The following is a 19,791-nucleotide window of genomic DNA, read 5'->3' as shown; positions in this document are numbered from 1 at the left end:
TTGAGAGGTTTCACACTTAAATGCATTTTTAAAATAGAAAATGCAATTTATGGTTTGTTTGTTTGTTTATAACATAGCCAAATATTTCAAGGGGGAAAACTCTTTTAATAATCTAGGGAACAGATGTAGGATTTTTTTTTTAATTCAATCAAAGTGGGTGAGAAGAACCGTTGCACTTACCTGAACGGTCTTCTCGCTGCACTGCGAGGAGAGTCCAACATGGGTTATACTTCAGCTTTGCTGGAAGGGACTGAGTTAAAAATTAGCATAAATAATTGGTCCAACCCCCCTTGCTGCCCTTACCGGGTCAGTCTTATAATAAAACGAAGTCATAGTGACCGTAAACCAATAACTTTTATTAACACAATGAACTGTTAAACTTTAAAAAATGGAAGTCTATGGAAAACTGAGACCCTGGGCCAAAGAGAAATTAGCCGGGTGGGTTTGGACTCTCCTCGCAGTGCAGCGAGAAGACCGTTCAGGTAAGTGCAACGGTTCTTCTCCACTTGCACTGCTACGGAGAGTCCAACATGGGATATACCCAAGCTCCATCTTTAGGGGGGGGAAAAGTCTGGACCAGGGGCGCAGTCTCTGAGCACACTCGCTGCAGTACCCTGCGTCCAAATGCTGCTTCCGCAGAAGCAAACTTATCTAACCGGTAGTGTCTAATGAAGGTGTTGGGCGCAGCCCAGGTTGCTGCTCGGCAGATGTCCTCGATCGGCGCCTGAGTCGCCCAAGCTGCTGATGTAGCTGCGCTCCTTGTTGAGTGCGCCGTGATGCCCCCTGGTACTGGTTTGGAGGCGGATTTATATGCCATGATAATACAGGAGCGGATCCAACAGCTAATGGTCTTTGAGGACACCTTATTCCCCATGGAAGCCGGGAAATAAGAAACGAATAACGCCTCCGATTTGCGGAAGGCACTTGTCCTTCGTATGTAAATTTTTATGGCTCGACGAACATCCAGTTTGTGCCATCGTAATTCTAGAGGATGTGAGCCCTGGGTGCAAAAATCCGGTAGGATGATGTCCTGTGACCTGTGAAAAACCGTGTTCACTTTGGGAAGAAAAGCCGGATCTAAACGCAAGGTCACCCTGTCTGTGTGGAAGATACATAAATCCGGTCTAACCGACAGGGCAGACAGCTCCGAGACCCTCCTTGCTGATGTTATTGCTGTGAGGAATGCAGTTTTAAGGGAAAGTAGTCTCAAAGGAATGTCACGTAAGGGCTCGAAGGGAGGGCCTGTGAGTGCCTGTAGCACCAGAGGTAAATCCCAGGTTGGGAAGCGATGTACCGGTGGAGGCCTGATGTTCGCTGCACCCCTGATGAAGTCTCGAATCCAAGGGTGTCTGGAGATTGGGTGAACAAAGTCTAGTTTGAGGATGGTAGCGATAGCCGCCACGTGACGTCGTAGGGTATTGGGTGCCAGCCCCTTGTCCAGGCCTGCTTGCAGGAATTCAAGAATTTGTATCACCGAGGGTGACTGCGGATCACGGCCCTGAGTTGTACAGAAGTTGCAATATGCTTTCCAGGTTGCTTGATAGATCCTGGTGGTAGATGGCCTGCGTGCGGCCTGAATGGTGGAGATCACCGTTTCCGGTACTAGGTCTCTCCGTAGTCTCTCCCCTTCAAGCGCCACACGGCAAGACTCCACCAGTGGGGCTCGGGGTGGTATACTGACCCCTGTGTCAGGACCACCTTGTGGCGTGGGATTCTCCATGGTGGGGTAATGGATAGTTCCATCAGATCCGCGAACCATGGACGTCTGGGCCAATATGGGGCTACTAGTAGCACCTCCGCCTGCTCCCGGAAGATTTTGTTGATTACTCTGGGGAGTAGACACACCGGGGGGAAGGCGTAGAGTAGGCCCTCCGGCCAAGGGCAATTCAACGCATTGACCTGCTCCGCCCCTGGTGTCGGGAAGCGGGAAAAGAATCTGGGCAGCTGATTGTTCAGGTGTGTAGCGAAAAGGTCCACCTCCGGTGTCCCGTACCTGTGAGTGATCTCCTGAAACAGGTCGGTCTCCAGACTCCACTCCGTCGGGTCGATGGTCGTCCGACTGAGCCAATCTGCTTGGATGTTGGATATGCCCGATATGTGCTCTGCTCTCAGGGAGGCCAAGTGTTGTTCTGCCCATCTGAATAGGGTCTGAGCTTCGAGCATGAGGCGGCCCGATCTCGTGCCTCCTTGATGGTTGATATGGGCCCTCGTTGCCACGTTGTCCGTGAGGATAAGCACGTGTTGCTTCCTCACTTGCTGGGCAAACTGTAGTAGAGCCAGACGTACCGCTCGTAGCTCTAGGAAGTTGATGTTGGGAGATGCGAGCTCCTCCGGGCTCCACCTGCCCTGGGCTACTCCTGCATTGGAATGGGCGCCCCAGCCCAGGAGGCTTGCGTCTGTTGTGATGGTTATCTCCCTTTGAGGGAGAAAGGTTGATCCCTGTAGAAGGGCTGATGATTTCCACCATGGAAGATTCCGGCGCACCTCTGATGGTATTGACACTTGTTTGGAAGAGTGACTTGTTTTGGCCCTTTGAAAGGGAAGGAGAAACCACTGAAGAGGCCTGGCGTGTAGTCTGGCCCATGGTACAATGTCTATGCAAGATATGAAGACTCCCAGCAACTGGGATAGAAAAGCCAGTGACACAGTTCTCTTGTGTTGCAATTCTGTTACTAACGTGTGTACCTTGAGCTGGCGTTCTGGTGACAGGAAAACCTTGCCTGACGTAGTATCTATGTGGGTGCCCAGGTGAGGTAAGTACCTGGTTGGTACAAGATGGCTTTTCTGATAGTTGACCGAGAACCCTAGAGTCTCTAAGGTCCGGATGGTCTCCTCCACATCGAGCTGAGCTTTGTGGCGGCTGCTGGATAGTATAATTATGTCGTCTAAATACGCCATGAGGCGTAAAGGATGGGTCCTGAGGTTGGCGGTGAGGATGTCCAGTAACTTTGTGAATGTTCTGGGAGCTGAGGATAGGCCGAATGGCATGGCCTTGTACTGAAAATGTCTGTTTTCGAAGCAGAAGCGGAGGTATCTCCTGTGTTTCTGATGAACAGGGACATGTAGATATGCCTCCTTGAGGTCTATTGAAGTTAGCCAGTCCTGACGGCGGATAGCTGCTAGTATTGACCTCAAGGAGTGCATCTTGAACCTGTGGTATCTCACGTAAAGGTTCAGCTGTTTGAGGTTGAGAATGAGACGACAACCTCCCGAGGCCTTGGGTACTATAAAGACAATCGAGTAGTAGCCCTGTCCTTCCTGGTGAGGAGGAACCGCCTCTATGGCCCCAATTTCCAATAGATGGTAAATCTCGTGGTGCAGGAGGTTGCGCTTGTGGATGTTGTGAATTACTGGGCACTGTAAGAACCTGGTAGGAGGTTTGTGGATAAAGTCTATTGTGAGGCCTTTGGCTATTGTATTTATTGCCCAATTCTCGGTAGATATAGCTTCCCAGGAGGCGGTGAAGTGTTGTAGCCGTCCTCCGATGGGGAAGGAAGTTGAGGAGTCACTTATTTCGGCGGTAGCCTCCCCTGTTAGAGCCCCTGAATGGTCTTTTGGATTGTTGGAACTGCTTGTTCCGATCACCGAAGTTACCCCTGTATGCGGGCTGGGTGAACGACCCCTGTGTGTAGGACCTTCCGACCTGGGGTGAGTTGGGGGAAGGTTCCGCCCGAAAGGGCTGGCGCCTGTAGTAAGGTGTGGTGCGCCTATCCTGCCGTCTGAAAGTTTTAGGCATGATTTTCTTCTTGTCTTTATCCTCTACGAGGACCTTGTCGAGTGATTCCCCGAACAGCTTGGCTCCGTCAAATGGTGCTGAGGCCAGGCGCCACTTAGATTTCGCGTCCGCCTGCCATGAGCGGAGCCAAAGTAGTCTGCGCGATGATTGGTTGGCTGCCAAGGCCCTTGAGGAGAAGCGAGCTGCGGATAGAGTGGCATCTGCCGAAAATTCTGCTGCCGCCAAAAGTTTGTTCAGATCTTGTCTGAGGCGGCCCTCCTCCGGTCCCAGTTTCGCGAGCATCTCTTGGAGCCACACCACCGAGGCCCTGTTAAAAAAGGAGGCCGCAGAAGCTGCCTTCAAGGCCCATGTTGACATTTGGTGGGATTTTTTGCTTAGGCCTTCTGCCCTTCGATCCTCTGGTTTCAGACCGTCTGCCAAATCAGAGGGGACCAGGGCATTGGACACCAGGGCCGCTATGGGTGGATCGATAGATGGGAACTCCAGCAAAATTTCCAGATCTTGGTCAAACGCATAAAATTTGCGTTCTGAAACCGTTGGGCCTAAGGCTACTGCTGGGTGCTGCCACGGTCTTTTAATGTTGTCCAAAAACAGCTTGGGAGCAGGTATGACATCTGCATCTTTCTGCGGTTCTGAGAGTACCCTGCTGGCCGGTAGAGGGACCGTTGGTGAGTCAGCGGTTTTGTCTGTTGTCCCCAAAGCGACTGCCAGTCTTGCTTTGTTGAGCAGCACCCTAAAGATAGACGGCCTGAAAAGGCCTGCATAAGTTGGTGGTTCTGGGGGTGCCGTCTCATCCTCAGATAGCCCATCATCTGGGTCAGAACCCTGACCCCTAAACCCGGCATCTTCTTGAAAGGAATCATGTGCCGGGGATTCAGGCGCTGGGGCTGCCCATATGTTCCTATGAACAGAGGGAGAAGGTTGAGGAGGTTGAGGAGGAGTAGGAGGGACAGCAGTTGAGGTATATTGTTGAACTCCTGCTACTATGCCATGCGAATATGCCGAAGCAATCATGTCCTGCAGGGCTGGGGGCATGCGTTGCCATGTGTCAGGGGATGAACGTAGTCCCGCTGCTGTCGGGGTAAAGGTAGCCGATGGTAATGGCTGTGGGGCCATGTGCCATGAGGTAGAAGGTATGGCAAACTCGGGCCTGGCTGTTTCAGTCACCTGCATTGGGCCCCCAAACCTATCCGGTGACCAATCCTTGTCTGTAGCCGCCCCCATCCCCTCCGGGAGTCTCGGGGGGGTAGCGCTAATACTCGCTGCCGGGGTCTGGGCTGGACCTGCTGGAGTATTAGGCCGAGGTCCTGGAGCCTGCCTCTGGGCCTCTAACTGTTCCTCCAGGGCCTTGATCCTTTTCTCTGCCTCTCTGAGGGCAGAGGAGGACTGTGTACCTTTTGATTTACTTTTGGAGGAATGGGACTTCTCCTTCGGTTTGGCGGCCAGTGGCTCTGTTGTTCCTTGCTGTGGAACCTCAGCCATCGTTTTAGAAATTATCTTTATTTACCGATAGAGAGAAAGAGGAGGCAACGTGAGTCAGGCAATTTCCACCAAAAAAATGGCCGTCGCCGCTTATTCCTGCCCCTTCCTGTGATTCAAACAGGAAATCCTGGTTATTCCTGACACTCGGTGTCAATCACACCTCAGGGAAAAAGGCGGGCGGAAGTTGCCTGAAGGAGGAGGAGGGCCAATATGGCGGCGCCCTGTGTGAATCGCCATGCTGGCTCTGGCCGAGGCATTTCTATGCCATGATCGGCTTTTTCGCGGATACCGCTCTCCGCGCACCCTGTAATCGGGTCGCTTGCTCCTCCGCGTTCAATTTCCTTCCTCCGAATCAGGCGGCAATCTTGAAGGCTGGGAGGTCTTCTAGTCTCCAGCTCGCCTCGGCGGTCGCTCTGAGCGGGGTATGGCCCTCAGGCCGGGGACCCCCTCCTCTGGCGACTCCCGGTCCTAGGAGCAGTACCCCTCGGGGAAGAGGCTCCGACCTGGGATCAGCGTGGCAGGCAATACTCCGCAGAGCAGGGGCCCGATCTTAATCACTGTTTCCTCTTGAGGTATGTCAGCAACCACTGCATCTGGAATAGAGGAAAGAGGAAAGAAAAGAAAGAATTAAAACAGGTTCAAAACAGAAAGACAGTAAATATTTATTAACTAATTCAATTGACTACACTGAGTCAGGAGAAAAAACTCATGTGTCCCTTCACTATGACTGAGTTTTTTAGACTGACCCGGTAAGGGCAGCAAGGGGGGTTGGACCAATTATTTATGCTAATTTTTAACTCAGTCCCTTCCAGCAAAGCTGAAGTATAACCCATGTTGGACTCTCCGTAGCAGTGCAAGTGGAGAAAAAGAATAGCTTGATTCTTCTCTACTCTATTTTCCAGTATCTGAACAGTGGAAATGTCTCAAAAGCGTACAGTTGCAAAATAAAATGGAGGAAAATTTTGGAATGGCAACCTATAAATAATTAGTCTGGGAATTGAAGTCTCAACACATCTGTCATGTTTTCTACATTTATCTATTTTGATTATTTATTAGCTTCATTTCTAACAAGTTCTAAAAGGTGGTGAAGAGTGTATAATGAAAATATAGAAAGTGCCATCTTCTGCTGATGAAACAGCTTCCATCAATTTAACCAAGAAGCGTAATTCCCACCTCCCTGGCATTTCCCCTCTTTGATTTCCATGTGGTCCATGGGGAAGATAACATTGGATGCAGCTTCAGGGTAGCCTCATTGAAGCCAACTATCTCACTTTGTGAAATCAAAAGGAAACGGGGATGAAACAGTAGTACTATGGAAATGCAGTCCATGCTTACTCATGCTGAATGAAGCAAATTCTTCAAAAATACAATCATATTAGGAAAAAAATTGTTTTATAACAATGGCAAAAATAAATCCATATTTATGATTACGTCAGAGTACAATTACCTCCCCCAGCCCTTATTGAAAAATTCTACAAGACAGACACTGAATGGCTTCTTTGGCAAGAAAGACACAAAGAACAAAATTTCAATTGTGTATTCCTGATAGTTCAATGCCTTGAACAAACTTAGCTATTACGATTACTGTATTTTATACTAAAGTGTGTTATGTGAGCCAATTGATGTAACTCAGCAAAACACGATCTGGTCCGTTTTGGGTTTATTAAATTAAGAAACTGTAGCCTTTGGACCACATATGTTACAACTGGGTATTTCTGAAGATTTTTTTCAGGAGAAGAGTGAAAGGCAGAGCATCTTCCCTTTTGAATTCATTCCCAAGCAAGTAAAGGTGATCATCCCAAATGTTAGGGATTTCGGAAGTTAGGAAGATGCTTTGAAGGATAAAACTTTATCAGAAAGTTTTTGTTTCAAACTGTTTTATCTCGTTTTCATCTTCCTTTTGTTTTCACTTCCTCTCCCATATATTTTTGTAGAAAAGCAAACACATGGTTTGCACAACAAGGAACCAGAGGTTGAGAAATGCTATCTATCCCCTGCACAAAAAAAGGAAGTTACTAAAAGCAGAAGAATAAAGTGAAGCAGGCCTGGTTGTGTATCAACTTACAATCAGAATGGAGCCTGCCCATTTACAGACATAAAGTGGGTTATCATGTAACCAACCTGATTTCATAGCTTTTTTTTGCTGACAATTCTAAGCAAATCATCATGGTTGCTAAATGAACCTTAGGGTCATTAAATACCGCAGTCATTAAGTCAATCCATTGTTTGCCATGGGGCACAAGTAGTTTTTGGTGTGTCCATTATAACTTCAAATGGTCACTGAGTGACCGGCTGCAAGTGGAGGACTACCTGTAGAGGCATGCACTGAGAACCAATCACCTTTGTTTCACACAGCAGGTCATCTTTAATGTAAGTACTTTTGGTAGCCTACTACTCCAAAGGTCAGACAAATGATGATCAGAAATAGGGAGGAGCAGGACTTTGGTGCACAGCATACCTGTTTATGCCTCCTTAAAGAAGCTACATTTCCCCTATTTGCATTGTAGTTATGCAATTCCAGGAAAATACATATTTGATTTAGAGGTGATAACATGGTACAGCAACATGTTCAGAGCAGCTGAGGCCTGAGGGTGCCCTGTTGGTGCCTCTTTCATTCAAATGTGTATTTTCCTAAGATCATGTAAAGGGAATCAGCTTTCTTCCAAATGCCTTATCAGGTGGGGCATGCATATCCATGCTTATTTATTTATTGATTGGATTTGTATGCCGCCCCTCTCCGGAGACTTGCTGTAAAATATTTTTTAGTTTTGCGTCTGCACTGCACCTCAAGAATCAAATATTCCAAGTAAAATTGAATTTAACAAAGGACTTGCTTGGCTACATATTTAAGAATCTGGGGTTTAAGTGTAGAATGTTCGGGTAATTTTTTGTAGTCTCGACTTCTGATGTATTCCACTGAAGTGATGAACTTCATAAGCAGTGCCTCTTACCGTATATTTGTGTGATAAAACTGATTGGTTGTCAGTGATCACTGAATGAGCTCACCTGTTATGAGCAAACCTTAATGTGATTTATTTTTGGTTTGGTTTACCCTGCTCTGTAAACTCAACTTTGGGGATTTGTAGACCATGACATATGGCTTCATATGCTAACCAAATACAGCCAACTAAAATTTAAAAACCATGCATAAACTTAATGTGATTTTGATCAAAGCTATTCTGTTGATTTTAATGGCATCCATTAATGTGGCATAAATATTAAGGTGTTGGGCTAGGAGTGGGAAGAATCAGAATGTAGTCTACCTTCTCTTACAGAGATTCATTGACTTATTTGGGACAGTTTTTCTTTCAGCCCAAACTATCTCTCAGAGTGGAATAATATGTGATAAAAACCAGGGCAAAGAGATGCTGCCTAGGGAACAGTCATCGGATAAGAGCAGGCACAGCTGGCTGTTTCATAATGGACGGAGACCTCCCCTAAGTTTGAAGGCTCTAAAGGAGATGGTGGGCATTTGTACTTTTGTACTTGCAAGATTCTGTTAATTTAACCTTACAATAAAGTAAAATTAGCTCATTGGTTGTATTTCCTGTCTGGTGTACCTAAGAAGGCTGACATCATTCTTTTGGAGAGAGAAAAATCTGTTGTATTTCATCTGAATAAGGGATATAAATTGAATAAAAGGATGCCCACGTGTTAGTCCATCTATCTCAATGAGGCACTTTTTCCTAATTTAGCAAAGCATTTTATAGACATAAGTTATTTCCCCTACTGTTCTGAAGAGGAAGAGGAGTAAACATTGTAAATATTGGAGAAAGCAAGTAAACATCGAATTACTATATTCAAAATGTAATGCACTTTTCTTAAAACATAATTTTGTCATACATGCAAGCTTGGTATTTGTGAACTGACAGAATGTGAAGAGATTCTAAATACCTGTTTACTGAATATAACATCACTGCTGCTTAAGTTTTCATTTTCAGACAAGTGTTTGTAATGCAAAAAAAAAAAAAAGCATCAGGGTTGAACTTGTGAATGCCTGCTCATATGTGCAACAAATTGACAGCAAAATTTTAAAGATACTGGATTAAGCTGTTTTAATGTAGAGATATATTTAAGGAAGTATTTGAAGAACATTTAGAGGGCAATCAGACCTTGGGGGAGTGGGAAACAAGCAAGAGTATTGTAATATATATTTTGCAGGAATGGTAAGCCAAGATTTAAGACATGTGAGAAGGATTGAGTTCAAGGGAGATAATACTATTATGGATACAGTAGGTTAAGTTGTAGACAGATTACCTAAACTAACCATGTTGATCTGGGTAGAAGTAGTTGGGCCATTTTATCACTGAGAGAGTATATTTTTATTATATATTTGTATCTTGCTTTTATTTTTAGAAATAACTCAAAGCAGCAAGCATACCTAATCCTTCCTCTTCCTCCTCCTACGGTATTTTCCTAATAACAGCAAGCCTGGGAGGTGAGTTGGGCTGAGATTGATTGGCCCGAGGTCACCTAGCCTTCATGCTTAAGGCACGACTAGAACTTATGGTCTCCTGGCTTCTAACCTGGACCATTAGGCCAAACTGGTTCTCTTGGTAGCCTTCTGGGAAGCCTTGTGGAAATATTTATCTATCTATCTATCTATCTATCTATCTATCTATCTATCTATCTATCTATCTATCTATCTATCTATCTATCTATCTATTAGATTTGTATGCTGCCCCTCTCCGAAGACTCGGGGCGGCTAACAACATTAAAGAAAACAATGTAACAAATCTAATATTAAAAAGTAGTCTAAAAAACCCCAATTTAAGAAACCAATCATACAAACAAGCATACCATGTATAAATTCTATAAGCCATGGGGGAAGGGGAAAAAATTCAATTCCCCCATGCCTGATGACAGAGGTGGGTTTTAAGGAGCTTGCGAAAGGCAAGGAGGGTGGGGGCAACTCTGATATCTGGGGGGAGCTGGTTCCAGAGGGTCGGGGCCGCCACAGAGAAGGCTCTTCTCCTGGGTCCCGCCAAATGACATTGTTTAGTCGACGGGACCCGGAGAAGGCCCACTCTATGGGACCTAATTGGTCGCTGGGATTCGTGCGGTAGAAGGCTGTCTCGGAGATATTCTGGTCCGATGCCATGAAGGGCTTTATAGGTCATAACCAACACTTTGAGTTGTGACCGGAAATTGATCGGCAACCAATGCAGACTGCGGAGTGTTGGTGTAACATGGACATGCCTTGGAAATAGTTTCAAGTGTATGCTTTCTTCCAGAGTAGCTTATCAACATGCCAAGTTGACCTTCAGTTATGGGCTTTCACTGGAACTGTTCCATCCAAACACTAACCAAGCCCATTACCTTCTGCATTCACATTTTAAAAAGAAGGCATATTAAATGTCAGCCTTCGAGGAAAAGGATGATATGCTGCCAGCTCCCCATGACTTTTTAAAACAGTAGTTTCTACAAGATAAGGCTCCCGGCAAGAATGAGCCCCAAGAGAGAAAGAAGAGTAGTTGAGTGACAGAAAAAATGATTTGGAACCAAAGTTCTCACCAAATTCAAATTCCACTATCTCCAGGTGAAACTAAATAAGATTCTAAGTCAAAGTTGAGGTAAAATTACTACTGGTTGCTGCCAATTAAGGTAAATTCCCCTCATATATATGTGTTCCCGACTCTAGGGGGCAGTGCTCATCTCTATTTCAAAGCCAAAGAGCCAGTGTTGTCTGAAGATGTTTCCGTGGTCATATGGCCGGCATGACTAAACGCCAAAGAATGAAGAACGCTGTTTCCTTTTCCCCAAAGATGGTCCCTATTTTTCTACTTGCATTTTACATGCTTTTGAACTGCTAGATTGGCAGAAGCTGGGACAAGTAACGGGAGCTTACTTCTCCGTTATGCCACGCTATGGATTCGAACTACCGACCTTTCCGATTGGCAAGCTCAGCGTCTTAGCCACTGAGCCACTACTTCCCTAATTACATTAATATAAAAAGGACTGTCAACAATGTGGCTCATTTGACACAGATAAATAACATAGCAAAAATGTTTAATCTGGTTTTTAAGGGGGCTGAAATGTTTATAGAGATAGCATGTATGAAAAAGAGATAAGCTAGAAAAATCAATAGTTTTTCTTCTTTTTTTTATTCCATATTTTTGGGCAGTTTAACTGCTGTCAAACTTGTTCATCAATGCTTTTTTTTTTTTTACTGATATATGCAAAAAAACATCAAGTAACAAAACAATGGGGATGTTAATATCGGTACTAATTGGTTTAAGATCAAAACTTTTTTGTAACAAATACTTTGACACAGTCTGTGTTTTTAGCATGCATGGGGGAGTTGAGACACCTTTCCCCCAGGCTCTTTTATATTTTGTTTTATGTTGTGTTGTTTGTTTTTTTAAATAATAGGGTTTTATATGTTTTTTAATATTAGATTTGTTCTACTATAATATTGTTTTTATTATTGTTGTGAGCCGCCCCGAGTCTTTGGAGAAGGGCAGCATACAAATCTAATAAATTATTATTATTATTATTATTATTATTATTATTATTATTATTATTATTATTTTCAATTCTGGACGAAAAAGTCAGTTATTCCAATCCATTTTTGAAAACCAGCAGTTATGGAGCACCCTCAACACTCACATTCTAAATTGTAATTAATATTGACATATTTTTCTTATCCTCAACAATGTAACAGTAGAGTGTTAGTAATCTTCAATATTGTACAAATATTATTGTATTGAGGTTTTTTTTCTTCCATTCAGTTATGTTATGTTGTTGTTGGAAACTGCCTGGAGAACTTTCTGCAGCTTTCTTGGCAAAGGTTTTTGGTAGTGATTTGCCATTACCTTTTTCCGGAAAGTGACTGGCCCAAGGTCATACAGTTTCTGCCCAAGTTAGGACTAGAAATCATATCTCATTTCTAGCCTGATGCCTTAACCAAACTGGCTCTCATTAAGATTTACAACAATAAAAAAGAGGAAAAATGGTTCATTTAACTGGTTTACTCAAATATGGTTTTCCAAATAAACCACATTTGACCGAATTTACACAGCATGCATACCAAAAATCGAACATGGAAACGCTGTTAAGATACAAGGCTGTTTCTTATTAACCAAGTAAAATAAATTTTGAATCTCACTGAAGCAAAGGCCCCCAATTATGAATTCAAAATCAAAATATTAAGGATTTTACTGCAGGCAAGTCCAAAAAAGAAGACGTCTCGAGAAAGAAAATGTTTTTTTTAACAATTCCTCAGAATGTTCCTCTTCCATCGCAAGATTGCAAATAGGGTTAAATTTAGCTGACTGTAAAATGCCCTATTTTACTCCATCCAAGAAATGGAGAGGAAAAGTAGAATAGAATAAAACAGAATAGAATTCTTTATTGACAAAGTGTGATTGGACACACAAGGAATTTGTCTTGGTGCATATGCTCTCAGTGTACATAAAATAAAGAAATTTGTCAAGAATCATGAGGTACAACACTTAATGATTGTCATAGGGGTCAAATAAGCAATTGGGAAAGAATCAATATTGATAAAAATCCTAAGGATAGAAGCAACAAGTTACAGGCATATGGTCATAAGTGGGAGGAGATGGATGGTAGGAATGATTAGAAAAAAATAGAAATAATAGTACAGACTTAGTAAATAATTTGATAGTGTTGAGGGAATTATTTGTTTAGAAGACTGATGGTGTTTGGGAAAAAACTGTTCTTGTGTCTAGTTGTCTTGCTCTATGATGACATTTTGAGGGTAGGACTTGAAACAGTTTATGTCCAGGATGCGAGGGGTCAGTAAATATTTTCCCCACCCTCTTTTTGACTCGTGCAGTATACAGATCCTCAATGGAAGGCAGTTTCGCAGCAACTGTTTTTTTCTGCAGTGCGTTTTAGCCCTGCTACTATCCAAAATTCAAGCTTTATGACAGGGGTCCTCAAACTTAACAACTTCAGACATGTGGACTTCAACTCCCAGAATTCTCCAGCCAGCTATGGAGAATTCTGGGAGTTGAAGTCCACAAGTCTAAAAGTTGCCAAGTTTGAAGACCTCTGCCTTATTGAGGTCAGTCGGACTCGCACCCGACTGTCCGCCACCGCAGCCCCCCCCCCCCCCGAAAAACCCCCCAGCTGCCACATTCCTTCCTCTTTAAGCTTTCGGCTTCCTTTTCCCAAAGGGTCGGACGATTCCGCCCAACTCCACGCCGTCGGCGAAGCAACGACGAACGGCCGGCCAAGCAATTGGCCTTGACCTCTTTTCCCCCCCACCCCCAAGTGCTGATTACCTCTCGGACTCCTGGCTCCGCCCCTTTTTGGAATCTTCGCAAAACCCCGCCATTTGTGACCTCACCGGACGGGTACAATGGAAGCGCTCGGGGCGCTTAGCAACAGCAACCCGCGGCGGGGCGGGGGCGAGTGGGGGCGTGGCTTTCGCGCAACCACCAACTGTTGCCCAAGGTGGTGAGGCTGAGCGAGTCGAGGAGGGAGAGAGAGAGAGATTGAGGGAGGCTGTCGGCTGTGGCCGGCGCTGCGGGCTGAGCTTCGTTTTGACTCTCCGAGCGGCTGTGGGAGAAGGCGGACGGGAACCGCCGAGCCAGGTAAAAAAGAAAAAGGGATGGAGCTGCCGGAATGAATGGGGCGAGGGGAGGCGGAGAGACGGAATGGGGTGTGTGTGTTGAAAAGAGACCCTCTGCCGCCTTTTTCTTGGGAAGTTTTGAGGGCGATGGGGGGGGGAGGCTGGCTTCTTTGTGTGGAAGCTGTTTACACACACACACTTTCACCTCGCCTATGGGTCTGGTTTGAGCTGGCCGGACCGGCGGCTTCCAGTGACCTGCTTTTCTTTGTCACGTTTTTCCTTGTCCCCCCCCCGCCCCTCCCCACGACTCCCGGTCTCTGCGGGCATCCAAAACTTCTGGCCGCGCCATCCCTCTTTCCGACGCATCTGACCCCGGGCAAGCGTCCAGGACTGCACCGACTGGCCGCGCGAGTTTTTAGCCCTCCCGATCTGGGGGAAAGGAGGGGGGGGGGAAGCTAGCCTGTTCAACGCCACCACCTTTCGCCGCAGCCTGTTAAAAAAAATTGTTCTGGTGGGGGATCTCAAAGCTTCGGCAGGAGGGGGGGGGGAATCCAGGAGGGGGAAATAAGAAGATGGGGGGGGGGGGAATCCTCTTTTGTTAGTGCTTGGTTAGTTTTCGGACACGAGGGAGCGGGACGGAGGGTGGGGGAGAAGGGTCGACTGCCCAATGCGGTAGCAGCTCCTGCAAAGGCAAAGCGGAATATCGGAATGGGGGTCGGTGGGGGTGCTGTGTATTTCTGAATTTGCGACACAAGTTGGTTTGGGAGCAGAAGACAGACAACACAACCTGAGTGAGAGGGAGGGGAAGGAAGGGGGAGGGAGAGAGGGAGGGAGAGAAAGAAAGGGGGAGAGAGGGAGGGGAGGGGGAGAGAGAGGGGAAGGGAGGAGGAGGGAGGGAGAGAAAAGGGGGGAGGGAGAGAGAAAGAGGGGGATGAGGGAGGGGAGGGGTAGAGATGGAGGGAGGGAGGGGGGAGAGAGAAAGAGAAAGGAGGGGAGGGAGAGAAATAGAGAGGGGAGTGAGAGACACAGAGAGAAAGTCCCAATGTGTGACCTTTGAGGGCTGCTGTTGTGAGGTTGTCTGTTGTTGGGACCCCCTTGGGGAGGAGCAAAGCATCCAGGCATTAAAGAGGCACATAATAGCCTCTTTCCATCTGCATTTTGATAGTTTCGGAATGGGCAAAGTTGCATGTGAATCTTAATGTAACTTTTAAAGATTCCCCTATACGCTGGCTTTTGGAACGATTCTGGAAAGAACATTTAAAATTCTGCTGCGAGTGCTTGAATCTCTTACTATACCAGGACAAATGCTTCCTTGACAGTGTAGGATTTATTTCTTTTCATTTAATGACTACTCTAGACTCCCTGCTAGTTGAATAGGCTAGGAATTGCCTTACTTGCTCTCTCCTCTGTTGGTAAAAATCTGTGCTGATCCTGTATGTGTGCTTGCTGGAAGGGTGCTGCATTAATTTATGTTTGCGCTATAGGCAGGCATGTTTTATGCATATGCTGTGAGAAATCAAAAGCATTCCTATATATCATTATGGGTTGTTGCCAGACCTGGCAACAGTTAAACAAAGTATTTTGTCCTTATGGCACTGATGTTAGTGCTTACAATTAAAAAGGTAACAGATATTATATTTACACTTATAGAAATAACTTGATAGTTTCTAGCAAGAATGTTGAGGCTGTGTGTGTGTGTGTGTGTGTGTGTGCAGTCATCTACTTCTGCGGCAATACTCAAAAATCCTTTATAAATTCTGCTTTTTCAAATCACCTCTGTGAGGTATGCCTGCTCAGCATTAGTCAGGTGCATTCTTATTGAGCATGACCCACACATTATTTGAGCCTTAAGTAGCCTGATTCCAGGGTGATCTTTATGGTAGTTGATTGCTTTTCCAGTTTAATAGATTCTAATTCTATCATACCTATCAATAAAGGGTGGGTGTGTATATATATGTGTGAAGAAAGTGGATTGTAACCACATAATAGTCAAAAGTGAAACTGGCTGGGTGAGTGGGAAAGCATTTTTGTCCGCGTATATATTCTGCAAAAGATTGATGTATTTAAATGTACCCCCTGTGTTTGCAAGTGCTGTTTGAATAGGCTTGAAAAAGCAGTGTTTCTTACTTCCTGGGCTTCCATTTTAGATTTTCAGCCAACAGATTTTAAAAGCCTTGTTGACTTATGTAGCTGGCTAAAAATGAAAATGAAGCAAACTACTATATAGCTTAATGTTTGAGTTGTAGTTGGTGGGAAGTGCTTCTAAGAAATGGATGAAACTGTTTCACAACATAGAGGAGTAGAGGTTGCATTTCTGCCCAATTCGGATGTTTAGTCATTTTCTCTGTGACTGTAAATTCTATTGGCATCTAAAGAATATGCAATAACTTTCTTTTATTTTCTGATGTTGATGTTAGTTTAGCGTTCCTGATATAAATTTGCTTGGTCTTATTTTGTATGTTGGTGTTTGGCAGTGAGTGTGTGTCAGTGTGCTGCTTGTACTGTTGAGTTGTGGACAATATGTTACCTTGCAAAGTGCTTGATTCAGTTTACAGGAGCAACAGAATGGGATTAGGGTGGAGTTGGGTTGTTTGGTAATGTGACTAATCTAATTGACGCTATCTATGTTTTAGCATGGGATACTGAATATAACAAGTGTGTAACTAAGGTTGGTAGCTTAAATGATTCTCTATATTACTACAAGGCGTTATATGAAATTGACTGATTAAATTGATTAACCAGTTATGATGTCAATTGGAGGCTGGTATCCAGCTGATTATGGACATGGTATGTTAAATATGAGATGTAAATGCTAAAATTAGAAAGTGAAATTAAAGAAAAGATATAGATCTAAAATATATGCTAGAACACAAAGATTTGAGTCAAATAGATTTTGTGGGCTTATAAAAATAAGATTCTGTAGGTTGGTGATAATTGAACATTCTATTTCAGTAAATTCTGATTATAGAAGGAATTATCACTTGGTTTGGGGGGAAATAGTGCTACATTCTAATTTGATTGGGACTGAGTGAAAAATTACGCTAGGTAACAAACACAAAGATGAGTAGAAAAAATGTGTCTATTCATTTGGAGATTCAAGAATGAATAAAAATGTGACTAGTGACAATCTGGTTAGAAAAGAGAAAAAAATATAAATCTAGAAGTATCATTGAATCAGTTATTTATGGATGGAAGAACAATAGGATTATAGAAGGATGAGATGTAGAGATAAAGTGAAAGAGGCTATGAACAGGAAAAACAGGGAAAGGGAAATGACTTCTACAAAATCAGAGTGAAAAAAGGTAATTGCAAAACATGTACTTAAGGGAGATAATAAGGAATGATTTAACTTTAAAAACACAGAAAATAGAGACAGATTCTATTGGCTAAACAAGCCAGAAGTGTGAATGGAATTAAAAATAAATTATTTGTAATGAAACTGAAGTGGGAGAATATTCAAATAAATATTTTAGGAATGTTTATGGGAATAGTGATCAAAAATTTATAGAAATGGCTGGTTCATATTATGAAAAAGCAAAAAGTTTTGGTTTGATGCTAATGCCTTATTTTACTGCAACTGAGAGTAGGAAATCAATGTTTCCCCCCCTTTTTTCTTATTTTTCCTCCTCTTCCTTCCCACTGCTTTTCTATTTAGTTTTGCATTTTGTATCTTATAATATTTTATAACTCAGTGAAAATGCTAAACTGGGAATAACAATCAAAAATTTAAGTTTTTGTCTCAAACAACGATGGGAAGGAAAGCATAAATATGATCATGTTTGGAAATGGTGAGACTGCTGGCAGAGATTGTAAAAGCTGAAATACTGTAAATATTTCTGACCAGGGGGTTCCAGTGTGCTTTATCTGGAGGTTTAATCTGCCTAATAATCAGAAGAAAGTTTTCTCCTATATGAAAGGCAATGGTAGCAAGGGTGAATGCAAAAATTATAGAAGGGATGGTGAAAGTGCACTCCGGAAAGTGTTTTGGCAGGATTTTCATTGAAAAGCTAAGAGACAAGACAGTCAGCAAAATTGAGGAAATGTAATATGGCTTCAGGCCAAGCAAGGGATGTGTGGACCAGATGCTCACTTTTCCACAGGTCACTGAGAAATACATGAAAGCAACAAGAAAAGGCACTGAATATTGTTGCTTTGGAGAAAGAGTAAGATAAAAGGCAATGGGCTTAAATTATGACAGTTGTTGAATGTGGTAATAGTGATATTTAATGCATTATTTGAAATTGAGCCCGGAGCTTGAGTTTAGTGCAATTAGAAACAAAAAATTTCTGGTTGGATTTCCTGGTATGGCTATTACATTTTTTCAAATTTGATAAATCACATTTAATAAGTAACTTTTTGAAGATTGAAATAAAAGCAAAAAAATAATCTGGCCATAATTTGATTTTTATCAAATTTATTTTAATAAATTGCATTTGGAGTTAAAATATATTTAAAGGTAGTTTTCTATTTAAGATACATTAATAATTTAGTTTATTCAACATGGAATGTTGTGTATTTATATAGTATGAGGCTATATTGGGACGGGCTGTGAGTCAACAGCAGGTTAGAGGAGGAGCCGCTGTGGGATAATGACTGTTGCTGTTTAAAAATTATGATTTAAATCAAATCCACCCTCCATGGAAATATGAAAGGAAGAGTGAATATTAGGGTTGGTGGGTCAGAAATGGTCTCTTCTGCCCAACATTTTCAGAGGTTCATATCTCTTTACCTATGAACTGAGCTGAACTCCATGTTATGTCACATTTCTAATTCAACTTCCTTTTGAATTAGTAAAGTAAATGAAGAACACACCAGACTGAAAATTGCAATCATTCTGCTGCCTGCCTTCCTCTTTTTCTACTGGAAATACTAAATTTCACAAGAGGTTGTGAATGTGGGAGGGATTGCTCTTGTTTGTTCTGCAAAGAAGAATTGGCTTTCAAATAATGTTTGCTGGTGGGATAGAGTTGCCCTGATCAGGGTTGCTGCTCTTTGGGGTTTGAGAAACAATGACTACTCCTTCATGTAGCCAATTCACCTCCTTCATGGACCTGGTGTCCATTGCGAATTCATATGCTGTAGCTGGTTGAGAGATGGTTGACTTACTGTTGCAAGTGAGAATCATAAAAATGTCTGTATTTCTCTCCTTTTACATACAAGAGTTCTGTCCCTCCCTTTCCTGTGCCTTTCTGATGCAGACCTATACTGTATTTTTAAAAAAGTTATAATGAAATATGGGAGGAATTATATTTGTATTTATATCCCCCCCATTGATTGGTTTATGTATCAAATTTAGAAACTGCCCATCTCACTCACAGAGTTACTCTCAGCAATGTACAATTAAATTAGGAGGCAATTACATTATATTAGGGGCAATTTAAACACTGGGGCAAAGATGATTCCATAGGTAGCCTGGCCCCCTGCCGTGTAGGGCTTTAAAAATGATTTTTAAAGCCGTGGTTGTGCAGTGGTTAGAATGCAGTACTGTAGGTGACTTCTGCTGACTGACAGCTGACTGCAATTTGGCAGTTCGAATCTCACCAGACTCAAAGTTGATTCAGCCTTCCATCCTTACTTCTTCCAATTCTGTAATTTAAACTAAAGTTCCACTATCTTTTTTTCCTGTCTTCATGGGCTACTAATTTTTGTTTAACAGCTAACATAGTTATATGTTATTTGCATTATGTATATCACATATCACTACATTTCAAATAGAATAAATACAATGTTGTTTTTCATAGTTGCCACTGAGACTTAGATAAATGATCAGTCATGATCTTTGAATGGGCCAAATACATGTATATAACACTCCTACTGTGCTCCAGTATGATGGCAAGTTATGGCCACTTTTTAAAAGAGAAGAACAGCTGAACTAAGTAAAAAAAATAGCAGATTTTTATCCTAACAAAGCAGTATGGCAAATCAAGATAAAAATATGAATAAGTAAGTTTTAGTTTTACAATCAGTTGTTGGAATTCTACCTGATCATAATATACTTTCATATTTGAGCAACAGACTTATTATTGCACAT

The 19,791-nt window shown here is 43.1% G+C and overlaps 1 protein-coding gene across 1 annotated transcript in view; it reads left to right on the top strand.

The window, feature by feature from the left end:
* Positions 1-13,663: 13,663 nt before the first annotated feature.
* Positions 13,664-19,791, top strand: part of RAB11FIP4 (RAB11 family interacting protein 4) — a 74,249-nt gene continuing 68,121 nt past the window's right edge. Inside the window, exon 1 of the mRNA XM_070740459.1 lies at positions 13,664-13,782. The gene's annotated coding sequence lies outside the window, so the exon portion shown is untranslated. The remainder of the gene's footprint in view (positions 13,783-19,791) is intronic.

Source organism: Erythrolamprus reginae, chromosome 2 (genome assembly GCF_031021105.1).
Source record: "Erythrolamprus reginae isolate rEryReg1 chromosome 2, rEryReg1.hap1, whole genome shotgun sequence".
NCBI classification, from domain to species: Eukaryota; Metazoa; Chordata; class Lepidosauria; order Squamata; family Dipsadidae; genus Erythrolamprus; species Erythrolamprus reginae.
The sequence above is the reverse complement of the archived record's forward strand: the minus strand, read 5'-3'. Positions and strand labels throughout refer to the sequence as shown.